The 17,887-nt window shown below is 39.8% G+C and overlaps 2 non-coding genes across 2 annotated transcripts; both read right to left on the reverse strand.

Moving 5' to 3' along the window:
- Positions 1-223: 223 nt before the first annotated feature.
- Positions 224-328, reverse strand: LOC123851441 (U6 spliceosomal RNA). Its single transcript, XR_006792602.1, has one exon. It is a non-coding gene; the product is annotated as a U6 spliceosomal RNA (small nuclear RNA).
- Positions 329-6,095: 5,767 nt separating this feature from the next.
- LOC123851459 (U6 spliceosomal RNA) lies at positions 6,096-6,198 on the reverse strand. The gene has a single exon (XR_006792606.1). It is a non-coding gene; the product is annotated as a U6 spliceosomal RNA (small nuclear RNA).
- Positions 6,199-17,887: the final 11,689 nt, after the last annotated feature.

Genomic DNA, 17,887 nt, shown 5'->3' on the forward strand with positions numbered 1-17,887 from the left:
TGGGGATTAGTTAGTTGGGCAGAAGCCAAGAATGTCATATGTCCTTCAATGCATGTGCCTTTCTTACGAGGATAAATTTTCCTACATCTTATGTAATTTTCAAACATCCCTCTAGGCATTCATGTGTATGAAAAACTTATTTGTAATCATCTGAACCTGAACCTGACCTCATTTTGCATGTAAACTCAATGTACTTTTTTCTCTTTCTAAAATTTATTTTTAAAAATATGGGATGATTTTTACAAATTTTCATGTTATTCTAGTGCAGGGGCCATGCTTATCTTCTTTGTATAATTCCAATTTTAGTATATTGCTGCTGAAGTGAGCATAACTCAAAGTATTTTTTGCATGGTTTTAATATCCTGGAATTTTCCAGGAACGGAACTACTGTGTAAATTGAAAGGAGCGTGTGTTGTTTTGTTTGGAACTTTCCCAAGAATGGCTTAATGTTTTAGAAAGTCATGCCAGTGACATCAATGCCATTTATGGGCTGTGCTAGATATCTTCCATTTGCCCTTCCAGATTCACTCCGCCCTCTCTACCTGCTCTGTGTCATGGGAGGGGGCAGTATCAATAGGTTTCTTTGCCCTCCTGCTTCTGGATAGGTTCACTCAATGAAAAGCATGGGCAAGAAATCTGGAAGTTGAAAGGAGAGTGAGGTGTGCCACTTGAAATGACCATCAGGAAGTGAGTGTCGTCTGATCCATGGAAACCCTAAAATAGGATGTGACAACAGTATTCCAGTAGAAAATGGTAACGCTGTATATACATGATTGAGTCCAAGCTGTCAGAAGGCACAAGTGAAGTGCATGAGGCGATGTTTTAAACTCCCATGGGACTTGCTTCTACTGATTTACTTCTCCCCTAACCCACATTTATGACTTCCCAGAGAGTTCTCTATGACTGGTTAACAGAGAAAAAGCACAGGCCTGGTTTACACACGGTTTACTGGCACCAGCTTAAAAATGGATGCATTCTAGCCCCTGAAAGACGGTGGTGAAGGAAAATATTCCTGGGAGCAAAACTTTGGGCAGGACCTCTTATTGTCCGCTTCATGTGGAAGGATAGATAGCCTGCTTTCTCTCTGGGCATGCTATTGTTGGAAGATGGGATGAGGTGATATCTCCTTCTCAACAAATTAGAGGCTTGCTCTAGAAGATGTGAATTCCCCCAAGGCCAGTATTCCTCAGCTGCAATGCAAAAGTAGATGATATACACAATGTGTCCACTGGGCCCCTCGGCATGGCCCCTGTGGGACTTGGGGAGTGGGGAACCCATACAAATATGCTGATGATGCTCAGACTGCTTACCATGCTGCTGGCATCCAGTAAATGAAAACAGGCTACTTCATTAGCTTGTAAGTAGGAGAAAAATCTCAAACCCCGATGAATATTTATTAGACACTTTGCAGTTAGTTTTATAAGCCTTTTCGATAGGTGTGTGACTTGTACCTGATTTTGCATTGAGGGGTGCAACTCAGAATTGTTCCTCTGTAGTTTGGGTCCCTTAGGGAAAATTTTTGCCACTTTTATGTTTGAATGACTTATTTTTTGTTTTGTTCAGGCATACTCCACTGACAGAGGTGTCACTGCACATCTGTTGGAAAAAACAGGTAAGTTTTAATGACTTCATGAAATTATTTGAAAAGTTTTGTGGCAACAGTACTAAGGACTAGAGGTAAATGGGTTGCCAGTATAATAAATCAGAAATTCAGATGTTGTCAGTTTTTGCTGTTCACACTGTAGGATGGGTAACATTCCATGGTAATATTCCAATTGTTTATAGTTCTATTTTGCCCTTTTCCTTTCCATAGTAAGTTTTAATCTTCTGAGATCTGTCTTTATTTCTTTCGGTTCTAAATAATGGAATTTTAGCATTTGGTCTGGGAAACCACAGGCTGTCCTAACTGCCAGTATAAGAAATCCCAGCAACAGAATAAGATGATTTTCTGGTTTCTTAATATGTCCTTGAAAATGTTATTACTAACAAAGGGGTCTTGTAAGACATCTGGAACTCAAAACTTCTGGCTTGTTCTGTGAACGTAACTTTGGCCTTAAAAAGTCTGTAATTCTTTTTGTTTGTATTACTTAATAATGTGTTTCCCTGGTAATGATATTTAAATTGCCATCTCCATGTCCTAAAAGTTATGAATACCTATGAGTTTTCTTTAATAGCTAAGGAAAATTTATGTGCACACACAAACTTGTATGCAAATGTTTATAGCAGCTTTATTCATCAGAAACTACCAGATGTCCTTCAACATGTGAATGGATAACAAACTGGCACATGCATACAGTGGAGTACTAGTCAGTGATAAGAAGGAAAGATCTACTGATTCACTTGACATGAATGAATCTTATTTCTTAGTGGTACAATATATATAACATAAACATGGATGAATTGTAAATACATTTTGCCAAGTGAAGGAAGCCAGATTCTAAGACCCCGAAGTATTGTATAGTGCCATTCATAAGACATTGTGCAAAAGGCAAAACTATAGGGAGATGTATTAGTTTCCCACTGCTGCTATAAAAAGTTACCACAAACTTGGTTGCTTACAACCACACAAATTTAGTCTCTTAAAGTTCTGGAAGCCTGAAGTAAAAAATCAGTTTCACTCTAAAACTAATGATGTAATGTATGGGGATTAACATAACAATAAAAAAATTTAAAAAAATCAGTTTCACTAGGCTAAAGTCAAGGGGCTGTAGGACTGGTTCCTTCTGGAGGCTCCAAGAGAGGATTCATTTCCATAACTTTTCTGCCTTCTGGAGGCTGCCTGTATTACATAGCTTGTGACTCCTTCCTCACCTCACTCCAACCTCTTGTTTCCAGCCGCATGTCTCCTACTACCTCCTTTGACTGTCTTACTGCTCTCCTTTAAGGACCTTTGTAATTACATTTAGGACTCACCTGGATAATCCAGGATAATCTCCCCATGGCGAAATTCTTAATCACATCTGCAAAGTCTCTTTTACCATGTGATGTAACATTCACAGGTTGGAGGGATTAGGACTTGCATATTTTTTCAGGTCATTATTCAGTCTACCACAGGATGGAAAGCAGAGCAGTGGTTGCCAGGGATTGTGGGAGAGGGAAAGGTTGAGTATATAATGGGCTGTACAAGGGTGGGGTAGATATATATGACTCTACAGTTGCCAAAAATCCATAGAATGGGGGCGCCTGGGTGGCTCAGTGGTTGGGCATCTTCCTTCGGCTCGGGTCATGGTCCCGGGGTGCTGGGGTGGAGCCCTGCATTGGGCTCCCTGCTCAGCGGGAAGCCTGCTTCTCCCTCTTCCACTCCCCCTGCTTGTGTTCCCTCTCTTGCTGTGTCTCTCTCTGTCAAATAAATAAATAAAATCTTTTTAAAAAACCCCATAGAATGTTACACCACCAAGAATGAACTTTATTGTTCGCAAATTTTTTTTTAATCTTTTTTTTTTTTAAAGGTTTTATTTATTTATCTGAGAGAGAGAATGGGAGACAGAGAGCATGAGAGGGGGAGGGTCAGAGGGAGAAGCAGACTCCCTGCCGAGCAGGGAGCCCGATGCGGGACTCGATCCCGGGACTCCAGAATCATGACCTGAGCCGAAGGCAGTCGCTTAACCAACTGAGCCACCCAGGTGCCCCCTATTGTTCGCAAATTTTTAAAAATCCATCTGATTGTCAGTGATCCTGGGATGGAATGCAGCATGTGACAAAAGAATCTAATGGTATTAAAACTGTATGGTATAACTTTGCTGAAGAGGGTAGGGGGGAATGTTAAGTAACTTTGAAAAACTGCTTTTAAGTTTATGGACACAGAGAATAGATTGGTGATTGCCAGAGGAGAGGGGTGAGATGTGGGCAAATGGATGAAGGGAGTCAAAAGGTGCAAACTTCCGGGCGCCTGGGTGGCTCATTTGGTTAAAGCATCTGCCTTCAGCTCGGGTCATGATCTCGAGGCCCTGAGATCAGGCCCTGCGTCAGGCTCCCTGGTCAGCGGGGAGCCTCCTTCTCCTTTCCCTCTGCCATTCCCCCACTTGTGCTCTCTCTCTTTCAAATAAATAAAATATTTTTTTAAAAAGGTGCAAACTTCCTAAGTCATGGGCATGTAATGTACAGCATGGTGACTATAGTTAATAATACTATATTGCATATTTGAATGTTGCTAAGAGAGGAAGTCTTTAAAGTTCTCATTACAAGAAATGTGTATATGGTGGCAGATGTTAACTGGACTTAATGGGGTGATCATTTTGCAGTATATACAAATATTGAATCATTATGTTGTACAGCTGTAACTAATAAAATGTATGTCAATTATACTTCAATTTAAAAAGAAGAAAAACTGGTGTTTTGACTCGATATTATAAGGCTAACAATAAAAAGAACTGTACATAAATGTACTCTAGTTGGTAGATACATACAGAAATATAGATATGTACATATAGATATGTACATAGATACGTACTAGGGTAGTATACTTAGATATATTTTCTGGCTCTGGCTTCTGAAATGTTCTAGAAGCAGTGCTACCCCAGCAGCAATGAGCACACCTAGCACCCAGATCTTTGTTCCTAAATACCATTCTCCAATAAACGGAACCAGTGCTCCTTAAAGAAATGGCTGATTCGAGGCTTGGGGCAGGGAAGATATGAGTACAGAACATCACTAGGACCAGAAGAAGAGGACAATAGGAGCCTGCACCTGGCCTCTCCAGACCCCTGCTATGAATCATACACTGTGATGTATATTCTGACTTTTGTGCTGTTGCTATAGCATGTCCTTTCCCTATAATAAACTGTACATTTGTAAGCCATGTCATTTTGGGTCCTGTGAGTCTTCTTTAGGATTTGAACCCTGCTTACATGCCACTGTTAGTACAGCTATATATTCAGTTTTTGTAAATGCTACATGACACTAGGAAAAAAAACCAGTATATTATCTAGTATTCAATACATGTTTCTTTCCAGGAAGCTATTAAACAACACTTATTAATCGTATTATTAAGTGATATTCTATCCTTCTTCATATTTTGGCTTTATAAATTCCAGTGTCACTTTTTAAATGTCAAATTGTACTAATATAAGTATTTTCATCTTTGATTTCTCTTCATTTGCATTTCTTTTATATTTCCCCGTCCTTTACATTAATCTTTTTGTTTCATTTTGTTTCATTTAAATAACATAAAATAGAATTCTTAATCCAATTTGTGAATCCTAATTTTTATTTATTTTTGTCTTTTTTTTTTAAGTAATCTCTACAACCCATGTGGGGCTTGAACTTACAACCCTGAGATCAAGAGTCACATGCTCTACCAACTGAGCCAGCCAGGGACCCCTGTGAATCTTGTTTTCTTTTTGAATCTTAATTTTTAATAGGGGGTAGATTCCAGTATATTTATTATGATGACTAATACATTTTTTATTATTCATGTCATATTTTTATGCTATCTTTTTTAAAAAAAGATTTATTTATTTGAGAGAAAAAGAGAGCGTGAGCAGGAGGGGCAGAGAGAATCTCAAGCAGACTCCATGCTGAGCACGAAGCCAACTCGGAGCTCGATCTCATGACTCTGAGATCACCACCTGAGCCAAAACCAAGAGTCAGATGCTTAACTGGCTGTGCCACCCAGGCATCCCTTTTTATTCTATCTTTAATGTTTCCTTATTTTTTAAATTTGTTTTATGATTTTTTAATCTCTTTTCCTCTTTTGAGTGTTTGCTTTTACCTTCATTTCTTTGGAAGCCATATATACTCCTTTTGGTACTGGTAAGTGTGACCTTTCTGTTTTTCAAAAGCATTCTGTGGGTAATGTATACAGTATGTATGTATGTATTATTTTAATTCCAGTGTAGTTAACATAGTGTTATATTAGTTTCAGGTGTACAATATAGTGATTCAACAATTCTGTACATTACTGAGTACTCATCAAGATAAGTGTACTCTTAATCCCCTTCACCTATTTTACCCATCTCCCCACCCATCTCCCCTCTAGTAACCATCAGTGTGTTCTCTGTAGTTAAAAGGCTGTTTTTTTGCCTTGTCTCTTTTTTTTCCCTTGTTCATTTGTTTCGTTTCTTAAGTTTTACACATAAGTGAAATCTATGGTATGTAAAAATATGGAACGCTTCACGAATCTGTGTGTCATCCTTGCACAGGGACCATGCTAATCTCTGTATCATTCCAATTTCAGTATTTGTAACTGCCGAAGCAAGTAGAATGTACACAGTATTTTAACAGCAAGAAAGCTGTCAACAACTGTTAGGATCATGTCAAAAGGACTTAGGAGCCAACCTAAAGAAGTTTTCCCTAGTCACAGTTGGGATAATTTGAGCATCAATAGGATAATTGCAGTGGATTGAAACACATGGAATATGTTTGAATCATGAGTTTATAATACTATCAAACAAACTTATTTTTCACCTTTAAAAAAAAAAAACTTTAAGTATGGACTTCCAAAATGGTGGGGTGAGGTCGGTAGACACTTTCCCCAGTGAAACAACCATTTAACTGGTGAAAATTATTTTAAAAACCCAACCATTTAAAGTCTCTGGGGGCGCCTGGGTGGCTCAGTTGGTTAAGCGACTGCCTTCGGCTCAGGTCATGATCCTGGAGTCCCGGGATCGAGTCCCGCATCGGGCTCCCTGCTCAGCGGGGAGTCTGCTTCTCCCTCTGACCCTCCCCCTTCTCATGCTCTATCTCATTCTCTCTCTCAAATAAAGAAATAAAATTTTTTAAAAAAATTAAAAAAAATAATAAAGTCTCTGGGATTGTCCTAAGAACATACAGCAAATAGAGAAACATTTATCCAAGAAAATCTACTGGTAAACCTTAGTAAGAGTAATGAACTTGTTACTTAAATGGGAGTCTGTGACATTTGAGCCACAAACTGCTTCCCACTTCCCAGCTCAGTCTGATGGAATCTCTACTTTTGTAAGATGCAACCAAAGAGATGGGACTCCATTTCCTCCCAGCTCCCAGTCTAGGGCTATGGTTTCACTCCAGGAAGGGCAGGCCATCAGCATCTCTCATCACCCCAACTCTGTGTTGCAGAAGCTATATCCAGGCAGATTCAAGGCAGAGGATGGGAGGTCCCATCCCTGTCCAGACTCCACTGTGGGACAGAAGTTCTTCTGCACGTGCAGCAGGCTGTACTACTGGGACCCGATCACTCCCGCTCCAGCTTGCTCACAGGGCAGAGGTTCCATATCCTGAGGAGCAGGACAAGAAGGCTGGGGGCCGCTATCCCCAGAAGAGAGACTCTCTCCTTCTTCCGGAGGGCCTGGGCCGCGACGACGTGAGCCCAAAGCTGCGTGTGCCCACGTGGAGGGAGCCTGTCTGCTACAGCCTGGGATGGAAGAGAGCTGAGGCAGCTGGAGAGCAAGGGCGTCCAGACCAAATCGATGGAGTTCCTGAATCCAGTCAAGCTGAAGGCCGGCACCACGGCTTTACTGGAATGCCCTGAGCTTCAGATGAGAGAAGTCATGGAAGCACCTGGTGCAGAACACAAGGGGAGCCCTCAGGAAATGGTGGGTTTCCTCCTGTCTTAAGGACTGCAGGGGTTTCTGTGGTGAAAAGTCGGCCTTAAAAATTGTTGCCCAGCGGGGCACCTGGGTGGCTCAGTCGTTAAGCGTCTGCCTTCGGCTCAGGTCATGATCCCAGAGTCCTGGGATCGAGCCCCACATCGGGCTCTCTGCTCGGCGGGAGGCCTGCTTCTCCCCCTCCCACTCCCCCTGCTTATGTTCCCTCTCTCGCTGTGCCTCTTAAAAAAAAAAAAAAAAAATTGTTGCCCAGCTGTGCCGGTGTGTAGGGAGGTGATTTTCCCCGAGGTGGGGTGAGCTTTCAGTCTGCAGAGAGAGATGTTCGAGCTCAGGAAAACCTTTTCCCAGAAGATCTTTCACGACTGCATCTCTTGGCTGGGAACAGCGAGTACTGTCCGTCTCGGTGTTGGTCGTCCGATCTCCGTGTCGGCCGTCTCTCTCCTCCACCTGCGAAGGCTCAGTCCCCGGGGGCGTGGACGCGGGGACCGTCTTCAGCTCCCCAGCGGTTGCCCCCCTGCTCTTCCCGCAACCGTCCTGGGTCCCGTGAGTCCGCGCGAAGGACTCTGAGCCCCTGGCTGCCCCCAGCCGGGCGGCGCGGCCGGTGGGTTCCTGCCCCTTCCCGGCCCCACCGTCCTTCTGGGGCAGCTGCGTGCGTGTGAGGCGTGGCTTCTCGGCCACCGGCTGGGAGCAAAGTCAGCGGGCGGAGCCGCCGCGCTGCCCACGGACCCCGGGAACCCCTGCTGCTCCGCGCAGAGGCCTGGCCCGGGAGCTGGTTGGAAATGCAGAGTCTCGGGCCGTCCTGGCCCCGCTGCAGCAGAAGAGCAGGTTCACAGCACCCCCCCGACCCCGGGAGTTGGGGGGGGGCGTTGTGCGCCCGTTAAGTTCCAGAAGCTCTGCTCCAGAGCCCAGCTTAGGGCTCCGTAACCCTTTTATTCCGAATCCAGCGGTTCTGGCTACGCTCGGGGTCACTCTTTACAGCGAAGACCGTCCCAGACTCCTCACCAGACCGCATCATGGCATGCTCTGACTCGACTTCTGACTTCGTTTTCTTTTCTTTTCAAGATTCTGTTTATTTATTTGTCAGAGAGAGAGAGAGAGAGAGAGAGCATGAGCGGGGGAGGGGCAGAGGGAGAAGCAGGCTCCTTGCTGAGCAGGGAGCTCGATGCGGGGTTCGATCCCAGGACCCCGGGATCATGATCTGAGCCGAAGGCAGTCGCTTAACCGACTGAGCCACCCAGGCTTCCCCTGACTTGATTTTCACGTGAGTTTTCCCTCAACGTAGTGTCATCACCGTAAAGGGGGGACTCCACTGCCGGCCACCGGAGTCTTACACGCACAATTCACACTTTACTGAAACCTTAATTTCACTCAGATTCCTGCTGTGTCCTCGGCTTCCTTCACCTTTGAGAGAATTACGAAACGTTCCACATTTCTGCCAGCTGCTCCTTCCTGTTTTGTTCTCAATTTGGGGTGTTTGTTTCTATTTGCTTTATGTCTGTGTGCAAAAATAAGCAAAAAAATTTGTGGTTCATGTAAACATAGAGCACAATTCAAATTTGTTCCATATGAGATTCTCTGACGAGGAATTCTTACGTTCTGTAATTGGTGAGGATATTTTTCCTTTAAACTGTAATGTTGAATTATCACTTCTTTTGGCATATTTATTTAATGTATTTTGGGGTGAAAGTTATTATGTCATTAAAAAGGAGTCTTTGTTCAAAATGTGGCAGATTTTTCAAGAGCTGCTTTAGCAAACGTTGCTAACTGAAAGATCATTCTGTAAGGTAGTTATGTTCTTGGCAAAAATTAAAAAGTATGAGCACATCAAGAGTTAGCCAAGAAATGGGAATTTGGGAATTCTCTTCTTCTGCTGGAAGGAATATATATTCATATAGTCATTTTGGAGAGTAATATTGAAAATGTGCCATGTCCAGCAATTTTACTTCTTTATACTCCAAGAGAAACTGTTATAAATGTGGGCAAGGAGGCATTTACCAGGATGTACTAATGTTTCTTTAAAGTATATTGGTGTGTGGCCCAGTTGTCTATGTATCACCTGGGCTCCTGGTTAAACTGCAGATCCCTTAGCTCTATCCCATACCTACTAAAGATTATGGTCAACTAATCTTTGACAAAGCAGGAAAGAATGTCCAATGGAAAAAAGACAGTCTCTTCAACAAATGGTGCTGGGAAAATTGGACAGCCACATGCAGAAGAATGAAACTGGACCATTTCCTTACACCACACACAAAAATAGACTCAAAATGGTTGAAAGACCTCAATGTGAGACAGGAGTCCATCAAAATCCTAGAAGAGAACACAGGCAGCAACCTCTTCGACCTCAGCTGCAGCAACTTCTTCCTAGAAACATCACCAAAGGCAAGGGAAGCAAGGGCAAAAACGAACTATTGGGACTTCATCAAGATAAAAAGCTTTTGCACAGCAAAAGAAATAGTCAACAAAACCAAAAGACAACCGACAGAATGGGAGAAGATATTTGCAAATGACATATCAGATAAAGGGGTAGTATCCAAAATCTATAAAGAACTTATCAAACTCAACACCCAAAGAACAAATAATCCAATCAAGAAATGGGCAGAAGACACGAACAGACATTTTTCCAAAGAAGACATCCAAATGGCCAACAGACACATGAAAAAGTGCTCGACATCACTCGGCATCAGGGAAATCCAAATCAAAACCTTAATGAGATACCACCTCACACCAGTCAGAATGGCTAAAATTAACAAGTCAGGAAACGACAGATAGTGGCGGGCATACAGAGAAAGGGGAACCCTCCTACACTGTTGGTGGGAATACAAGCTAGTGCAGCCACTCTGGAAAACAGTATGGAGGTTCCTCAAAAAGTTGAAAATAGAGCTACCGTACGATCCAGCAATTGCACTGCTGGGTATTTACCCCAAAGATACAAATGTAGTGATCTGAAGGGGTACGTGTACCCCGATGTTTATAGCAGCAATGTCCACAATAGCCAAACTATGGAAAGAGGCAAGATGTCCATCGACAGATGAATGAATAAAGAAGAGGTGGTATGTATACACAATGGAATATTATGCAGTCATCAAAAGGAATGAAATCTTGCCATTTGCAACAATGTGGATGGAACTGGAGGGTATTATGCTGAGCGAAATAAGTCAATCAGAGAAAGACATGTATCACATGATGTCACTGATATGAAGAATTCTTAATCTCAGGAAACAAACTGAGGGTTGCTGGAGTGGTGGGGGGTTGGAGGGATGGGATGGCTGGGTGATAGACATTGGGGAGGGTATGTGCTATGGTGGGCACTGTGAATTGTGTAAGACTGTTGAATCATGGACCTGTACCTCTGAAACAAATAATACATTATATGTTAAAAAAAAGAAGATAGCGGGAAAGGTAAAATGAAGGGGGGGAAATCGGAGGGGGAGACGAACCATGAGAGACTTTGGACTCTGAGAAACAAACTGAGGGTTCTAGAGGGGAGGGGTTGGGGGGATGGGTTAGCCTGCTGATGGGTATTAAAGAGAGCACGTATTGAATGGAGCACGGGGTGTTATACACAAACAATGAATCATGGAACACTACATCAAAAACTAATGATGTAATGTATGGTGATTAACATAACATAATAAAATTTTTTAAAAAACTAAAAAAGAGTAGCTAGTAACCAGGGACATAGGTAAATCTCCAATTATCCATAGTTATTTTCTAGTGTTTAGTCAAGAGAAAGAACATTAAAGTTGACAGTGGAAAATCACCAATTCTTTTTGGTGAAAAACTAATCACCATTTCTTTCAGTCCCCACATTAGTAATTTTCCTGTGTATGTTTTAATTTTAATCAATCTTACTAATATTTACATTAAATGCATATTTTAAGTGTAAAAAAAATCAGAATTTCTAGGAAATGAGAGCCAGCAATCTGCATCTTTAGCAAGATATTCCCTTGCAAATTTGAAAACCATTGCTGTTTTCTTAATCATAAGTGGTCTAGTTTTATTTATTTCATTTTTTAATTATGCTAATTCTTTTGAAAATAAGTGCTGTTATATGGTCCACAGAAAAGTGAGAAGGGAGGCAATTGAATATCTGTAATGCTTGCCCCACTCCAAAGATTCTGTGAAATGTGAAGGTGATTTTTTCTTTGTATGTTTATTTTTGTTTGTTTTTTAAACTTGCTATGGAAAATTTCAAATATATACACAATGAGAATAATGCATCAAACCCCAATGTGCCCATCATCCAGAGTCAACATTTGTCCTTTCATGGCCAATTATGATTCATTTATATCCCCTACCCACTTCACCCTCAACCCCTGTACGTCCCTCAACCTCCCTTATTATTTTGAAGGCCATCTCTGATAGCATATCATTCTCTTTATTGAAGTATAGTTGACATACAGTATTACATTAGTTTTAGGTGTACAATGTAGTGATTCAACAATTCTATACATTATGAAATGCTCACCACAGTAAGTGTAGTCACCACCTGTCACCTTACCATGTTATTACAGTATTATTGACTATATCCCCTGTGTTATACTTTTCATCTCTGTGACTTATTTATTTTATAACTGGAAGTTTTACCTCTTAATCCCCTTCACTTATTATGCCCATGCTCCTGCCCACTTCCTCTCTGGCAACTACCAGTTTGTTCTCTGTTATTTAGGAGTCTCTTTATGTTTTTTGTTTGTTTGTTCATTTGTTTTATTTTTTAGATTCCACCTATAAGTGAAATCATGTGGCATTTATTTTTCTCTGACTTATTTCACTTAACACAATACCCTCTAGGTCCCATCCATGTTGCTACAATGGTAAGATCGCATTCTTTTTTATGGCTGAGTAATAGTCCATTATATATATATATATATATATATATATATATATATATATATCCTACATCCTACATCTATATATAGATGATATATATATCCTGAATTTTCTTTACACTTTGATTTCAATAGACACTTAGGTTGCTTCCCTATCTTGACTATTATAAATAATGTTGCAGAAGCTCCTGGCTGGCTCAGTCAGTGGAGCATGTGACTCTTGATCTTGGGGTCAGGAGTTCGAGTCCCATATTGGGTGTAGAGCTTACTTTAAATAAATAAGTAAAATGTTTAAGAAATTAAATAAATAAATAATGCTGCAATAAATACATGTATCACATGATGTCACTGATATGAAGAATTCTTAATCTCAGGAAACAAACTGAGGGTTGCTGGAGTGGTGGGGGGTCGGAGGGATGGGATGGCTGGGTGATAGACATTGGGGAGGGTATGTGCTATGGTGGGCACTGTGAATTGTGCAAGACTGTTGAAATCACAGATCTGTGCCTCTGAAACAAATAATGCATTATATGTTAAAAAAAAGAAGATAGCGGGATGCATGTATCTTTTCAAATTAGTGTTTTTTTCCTTTAGGTAAATACCCAGAAGTGGTATTACTGGATCATATGGCATTTCTATTTTTAATTTTTTGAGAAACCTCCATAACTGTCACAGTGGTTGCACTAATTCACATTCCCACCAACAGGGCACAAAAGGGTTCCCTTTTCTCCACGTACTTGCCAACATTTGTTGTTTTTTGTCTTTTTGATACTAGCCATGCTGAATAGATATAAGGTATCTCATTGTGGTTTTGATTTGCATTTCCCTGATGATTAGTGATTTGGAGCGTCTTTTCATGTGGTTGTTGGCTATCTATATGTCTTCTTTGGGAAAATGTCTGTTCAGGTCCCTTGTCCATTTTTAGTCAAATTGTTTGTTTTTTTGGTGTTGAGTTATATAAGTTCTTTATATATTTTGGATATTAACCCTTTATCAGATATGTCATTTGCAAATATCTTCTTCCATTCATTTGGATGCCTTTTTGTTTTGTTGAAGGTTTCCTTTGCTGTGCAAAATCTTTTTATTTTGTGGTAGTCCCAATAGTTTATTTTTTATTTTGTTTCCCTTGCCTTAGAAGATATATTTACAAATATGTTGCTAAGGCTGATGTTGAAGAGATTATTGCCTATATATTCTTTTAAGAGTTTTATTGTTTTAGGTCTTTGGTCCATTTTGAGTTTATTTTTGTGTATGGCATAAAAAAGTGGTCCAGTTTCATTCTTTCACATGTAGCTGTCCAGTTTTCCCAACACCATTTATTGAAAAGATTGTCTTTTCCCCATTTTATATACTTGCCTCCTTTGTCTTAGATTGATTGACCATATAAGCCCGGGTTTATTTCTGGGCTCTCTAACCTGTTGCATTGATCTATGTGTCTTTTTTTGGTGCCAGTACCATACTGTTTTGATTACTATAGCTTTGTAGTACAGTTTGAAATCTGGGATTATGATACCTCCAGCTTTGTTCTTCTTTCTCAGAATTGGTTTGGCTACTCAGGATCTTTTGTGGTTCCATACAAATTTTAGGATTATTTGTTCTAGTTCTGTGAAAAATGCTATTGGTATTTTGATAGAGAGTGCATTGAATCTGTAGATTGCTTTGGGTAGTATCAACATTTTAACAATATTAATTCTTACGGGCGCCTGGGTGGCTCAGTTGGTTAAGCGACTGCCTTCGGCTCAGGTCATGATCCTGGAGTCCCTGGATCGAGTCCCGCATCGGGCTCCCTGCTTGGCGGGGAGTCTGCTTCTCCCTCTCCCACTCCCCGTTTGTGTTCCCTCTCTTGCTGTGTCTTTCTCTGTCAAATAAATAAATAAAATCTTAAAAAAAAAATTAATTCTTCCAATCCGTAAGTACAATATATCTTTCCATTTGTGTCATCTTCAGTTTCTTTTATCAGTGTTTTATAGTTTTCAGAGTATAGGTCTTTCATCAGTAGCATATCCTTTTATCTGTAAATATTTTGATAATGTATCTCTAAAAGATAAAGACTCTTTTTAAGATATAATCAGATCATCATTACACCTAAACCAAATTAACAATAAATTGTTTATATCAGTATATATCCAGTTCATGTTGACAACAATCCAATGTTCACATTTCTCTATCTCATTTTTTTACACTTGTTTGTTTGAATCAAGATCGAAATAAAGTTCATACAGTGCATTTGATTAATAATATCTTTTAAGTCTTTTCTTATCTATTGATTTCCCCTCAAATTTTTTGCTATAGTTTATTTGTTGAAGAAAGCAGGTCCTATAGTGTTTACCACCATCTGAATTTTGTTGATTGCATCCCCGTGATTTCATTGATATGTTTCTCTGTTCCCTGTGTTTCCTGTAAATTGGCAGTTAGAGCTAAAGAGTTGATCAGGTTCAGGTTTGATTTTTTTTTTAAGATTTTATTTATTTATTAGACAGAGAGAGACAAAGAGAGAGCACAAGCAGGGGGAGAAGCAGGCTCCCGGCTGAGCAAGGAGCCCGACACGGTACTTGATCCCAGGACCCTGGGATCATGACCTGAGCTGAAGGCAGATGCTTAACCGACTGAGCCACCCAGGCGTCCCAAGGTTTAATTTTTTTAGTTGATGGCTCTGTGTACTTTTGTCATGAGGTATATGTGTAGTTGTCGCTCTGGTTAGCAGCCATTGCTGATCATTGCTTAGATCCATTAATTCACCTGGGGTTGCAAAATGGTTCTATTCTAATTCCATCAAGTCTTATTCATGTGTTTGTAGAATTATTAAAAGAAAATTCCCTTCATCAGCTATTTGTTTAGTCTGAGGAACAGTTCATAAAGGATCAGTGCTTCACCTTTCCCTTTACTGGTTTTCAGAACAATGAGTTGGTGCTCTACCATTCTGCAAAGGTGATCATTTTTTAAAATTCAAAATATAATACACATGCTATAAAATTCACTCTTTTAAATTGTACAATTCATAGTCTCTGGTATATTCACAAAGGTGTGCAATCAATCATTTTTAAAAGTCTCATTATAAACTCACAAACATACTTGATGTGTTTCATTCCACAGCAGTTATTCTTTTTTTTTTTTTTTAAGATTTTATTTATTTGAGAGAGAGAGAATGAGAGACAGAGAGCATGAGAGGGAGGAGTGTCAGAGGGAGAAGCAGACTCCCTGCCGAGCAGGGAGCCCGATGCGGGACTCGATCCAGGGACTCCAGGATCATGACCTGAGCCGAAGGCAGTCGCTTAACCAACTGAGCCACCCAGGCGCCCGCACAGCAGTTATTCTTTCGACATTCAAATTTTTTCATCTTTAGCCAACTAGAGCCTTTAAATTGGTCCCTGAGACCTTTTGACACAACCCCCAGTAAGCTTTGACATTTTCTTTTCTTGCTTTCTGTTATGAGGTGATATTCCTGGTTTGCTATGTACTTTTCTGCTCCAGCCCAGGAATCAGTCATTTCTTCCAGAAACCCTGGTTCCTTTAGTGGAAAATTGTATATAGAGGCCCCAGGCTGGGCACCAACAGGTCATTGTTTCTAGGCCTCACATATCGATTTTCATCTTTTTAGTGGAGCTAATTTGTTTGCTGTGTTCTGTGATTTATAATCCATGAGAATTTGGCTATTGGTGACTTTCAGGAACTAAACAATGTCTTATTCAACTAATGACTTGTGTGAAAAAATAGTTTGAAAATCACCTAATTGTCAGTCACTGTTTATTTTAAAATTATTTCCCTTGGGGAGGGTGTGTGGCTTAAAGGCTCAGATTAAAAATTCTTACTTGACATTAATTATAGCCAGCTGACTTCCAACATGATGCAACTTGCTCATGTTAAGATAAGTATAACTTAAGTATCAAGTATCAGATAAATGGTTCATTTTTATAGGGCATGCTTAGTTCAATAAAACTAGGGCCTTTCTAGGGGAAAGTGAATATTTTTCAACCTTTGGGATATAAAATAATGAATTACCACAACTTTATTCAAGAAGGTCTCCATTTTCTAAGGCAGTAATTTACTGTTTCCCATTTGGATTTCCATCAGTCAGTGATGTGGAGTGAAAATAAACAGCTTCTTTTCTTCTTGTTCTTTTCTTTCTTTTTTTTTTTTTAACAGCTTCTTTTCTGACTAATCTTTCTCTGCAAAAGTGATTGAAAGGCCTTGTATTATTTCTGGCTCAAGGACCTATAAACATGTCAGGGATTTTAGTTAAGTTATTAAAACACTGTCAAAACCTTGAGTAGATGCTTTTAATATCTGATATACATTAACAGCTCTGAAGGAACAAATACATTTAAGCACATAACCAAAAGCCATTTGACTGTATTGAAACCATCTATTTTGTATTCACAGCATATGCCTTTGAAATATTCTGCTCTCCATGTACCTAAATAAAATTTCCTTTTATTGTGTGCTTATTTAAGCGAGAAAATGAAAGCACTTAAGAATGTTTTTATTCTGCCACACACAGCCTCCGTATTTGCAGTTCCCCAAGGGCAAGCACCACATCTTTTTACTCTGTGCCCGGAATTCTATAGGTCCCAAATACCAAAACATTGAACACAAGTATCAATGCAAAATGGGCTGTCCTTCAAGTGTAAGGTGTCAGGTCCTTAATCACTCACTGCTTGGTTACAAATGCTTTCATTGATCTTAGGTGTCCTCCAGGTCCTACTGTGAATATTTTCATAAACTATGTTTTGTATATTATTATAACATTGAACAATTTCTGATCTCTGCTTATACTTTCTTTGTTCCTTTATCATGAGTATTTTATATTGAGTGTACTTCTGGTGAAATGATTTTTATCATACACTGTTGTTTATGGCCTTCCATAAATGGATTTAAAGTACAAATTACTTTCCCTTTTTTGACAACTTATAGTTGAGCTCATCTGTACAATCATCTATAGAATATTTGTTGTACTGCAATAAAGTTTTATCTAATATAATGAATAGAACTAGGGCATTGTTTCCTAACAAAGCTAATAGTCTCTTATGTATGAAACGTAATGGCAAAGGGCTCTTGAAAAGTCTGAAGACCTAAACTACTTCTGGACTTTTAAATTGAGGAAACATCTTTTTCATTTATGATCCTTGATACTCTTTTCTGAAGTGCATTATACTGGTGTACTTAGAAGTATTTGATGGTAATTATGGAAGAACTAACAAGAATGCTGACATTAGGTTTTTGTATTCATGCTGCTTATAGCTACATGGTGATGAGGCCCCATTCTTGACATACCATAGCATTAAATGGAGGCCCTTGGAAAGTACTTAAAACACTGGTTATCATTTTTTTGAAATTATATTAGTGTGCACACACAAGCTATTTCCCATATTTTACTTGAACAAATACTAGTTTTATTTACCTTTCTGTGAATAGTCTGTATCACAACCTAATGCAATTTTCTAGAAATGTTGAAGACATGTTGTCATTCATCATTTTTGAAAGGAAATTTAATCTCTTGCAAAAACACCAAAGGTAAAGCCTGGAGAGGAAAATTAC

The sequence above is a fragment of the Mirounga angustirostris genome, unplaced genomic scaffold (genome assembly GCF_029215605.1).
Source record: "Mirounga angustirostris isolate CCGP_5_RB_7025 unplaced genomic scaffold, mMirAng1.0.hap1 SCAF_11, whole genome shotgun sequence".
NCBI lineage: Eukaryota > Metazoa > Chordata > Mammalia > Carnivora > Phocidae > Mirounga > Mirounga angustirostris.